Here is a 3,005-nt window from a genome sequence, read left to right as displayed (position 1 = left end):
AACAGCGAGAGAAAGAGAATGAGCGATAAACTTCAGAATGTTCTAGATTGCCATAAGTGCCAGCGCAGGTATATAAGGGCGCCGCCACAGCGAGGTGAGTTAGTTACAAGACAGCAAGCTACAAGTAAAGTGAGCAGAGAAGTGAGTTGCGAATAAGCAAGATATAAGTTTAATTGTGTTACCAAGTTTAGTTAAGCGCTGTTATTGCTTTAACAAGTATTGTGAAGTGTTTTTACAGTATAAGCGAGTATTGTAAATTGTTTGTTGTACAATAAAGTTAATTGTACTACAATTTGGTCATCGATTGCATTTATTTAACAATCCAGCGATACGAACCGAGAGATTTGGGAAATCCGGACGACGTTTCAAGGATAATCGTAACAATACTAAAATTGAATAGGCTACAAAAGTGCATACCCAAAAAGTTTACAAAAATCCTTAATAAAATTTGAATTTCGTGAGAGTTTATGTATGTATGTATGTACATTTAACGTTAAAATTATTCCAACGTGAAAGTAAGTTCTGCAATGAAATAAAAATCAAGTATTTTACACTTTTATTGTTTTAATTTCAGGAAATAACTGCATATACGATTGAAGAATAAAATAATTTTAGTACCCAAAAAAACGTATTTTAATGAGTCCGATACTGAGTAGTATCGATACTTTTTCCCTGATACATTTATTTAGAGTATCGATACCATGAGCTCTATGCCAGAATCCCTGCCAGCCACGGCTCACCACTTTCCCCTGAAAATCAAACGATTTACAAACACATTCACAACTTTATAGTCATCTCACCTACACACTTACAAATTTTTTGTTTCAACTGTCAACAAAATTTCCCTTTGTTAGAGCTGCGTACCCGATAAGAATTCGTACTCTAATAAGAATTCTATGCGTTAGAGCGAGCAAGTTAGAAACATCGAAGTTTTGATGGCAGTATACATACTGTGAAGAAATGTAACTTTGCGAAAATTTTGAAGGTAAGAATAAAAAAATAAATAAAGTTTTATATCTAACGTGTTTACTGGCCGATTTGTCTGCTTTTTAAAATATATATTGGCTATGTAAGTAGAATCATGTTTTCGTAAAATGGTCTTCCTAGGTGACGCCAAGGTCGAGATATTTCGAAAACCCATATTTATTGTCCGATTTGGTTCGAATTTGGCGTATGTAGTTGAAACATAATAAATCAGATTACCAACAAATTGACCCTGAATTGGCGCTGAAGTCAAAATATAAAGTATATTCGACATAAAATACATGTTTTATTTGCGTTAAAAATTCATTTAAAAGCAATATTTACAAAAATATAACGATGGAAATTTATGTCACGTGACGCCACGTCACATGACGTTTCACACTTGGGGTTGTAAAAGAAAATTGATACAAGTTATTAATTCAAAAAACTCTAAAAACCACTTGAATTTCTCCAAATCATATTAAAATAAGTTTCATGAAAATAGCCATCCACAATTCGCAGAGTTTTGCGATTTTGTAAGAAAAGAAAAAATCAACTTCCATTTTTTGTCACGTAACGATACTCTCTTTAAATGCTTATATTTCAGGACCAAGCAGTTCGACTGTTTTCATTTTTTGGTTAAATATAGTGCGATACAATGGCCCAAAAAATTTAAAGAAAACAAATGGTATTCCTTTTTTGTATCACATTGAAACGTACGACTGTCACGTATGCGACGTATGGAAATACCCATATTTAACAATTTTATTTGATACTAATGTAATTTTTCATTTAGATTGCAAAACACCAGCGACTTAGCTACAACTAAAGCTATATATTGAGATTTTATATATAATTATTAAGTTTAATTGATATTTTTTTTTTTGTTTACAGATTTGGCATTCACCATCAGCACCTTCAACGCCTGCAGCTTCAACGCCAGGAGCATCATCAGAAAACTTAGTTTGTAAATGATTAATTTTAACTGTTACTATACATTAAAAGAAGGGTAAATCGATTACCATTCTTTTGATTATAATATCGCTGAAATCGCTTTACATTTTTATAAAAATTTTGCACCTTTTCCAAACATCTATAAGTAAGCAGTGAAAAAGTGAAAATTTGCAAAGTTGTAACAAAACTAACTGTTGTGAACCGGTGTAAATGATTTGCAACTGATAACATATATGAAAAGAAATGTAAATCGATTACCTTTTGTTTGATTATAAAATCACTGAAATCGCTTTACGCTTTTATAAAAATTTTGCACCTTTTGCAAACATCTATAAGTAAGCAGTGAAAAAGTGAAATTTTGCAAAGTTGTAAAAAAATAATTGTTGTGAACAGGTGTAAATGATTTGCTACTGCTAATATATATCAAAAGAAATGTAAATCGATTACCTTTTGTTTGATTATAAAATCACTGAAATCGCTTTACGGTTTAATAAAAACTTTGCATCTTTTGCAAACATCTATAAGTAAGCAGTGAAAAATTGAAATTTTGCAAAGTTGAAACAAAACTAATTGTTGTGAACCGGTGAAAATGATTTGCAACTGTTAATATATATCAAAAGAAATGTAAATCGATTACCTTTTGTTTGGTTATAAAATCGCTGACATCGCTTTACGTTTTTTAAAAATTTTGCACCTTTAGCAAACATCTATAAGTAAGCAGTGAAAAAGTGAAATTTTGCAAAGTTGTAACAAAACTAATTGTTGTGAACCGGTGTAAATGTTTTGCAACTGTTAATTTATATCAAAAGAAATGTGAATCGATTACCTTTTGTTTGATTATAAAATCACTGAAATCGCTTTGCGTTTTTATAGAAATTTTGCACCATTTGCAAACATCTATATGTAAGCAGTGAAAAAGTGAAATTTTGCCAAGTTGTAACAGAACTAATTTTTGTGAACCGGTGTAAATGACTTTTAACTGTTAATATATATCAAAAGAAAGGTCAATCGATTACCTTTCCTTTGATTATATTATTGCTAAAATCGCTCAACTGTTTTATAGAAATTTTTAAACTTTTGAAAATATC

Source organism: Rhagoletis pomonella, unplaced genomic scaffold (assembly GCF_013731165.1).
Source record: "Rhagoletis pomonella isolate Grant_MI unplaced genomic scaffold, Rhpom_1.0 Rhpom_scaffold_00003, whole genome shotgun sequence".
Lineage (NCBI taxonomy): Eukaryota > Metazoa > Arthropoda > Insecta > Diptera > Tephritidae > Rhagoletis > Rhagoletis pomonella.
This window is presented reverse-complemented; position numbering follows the sequence as displayed.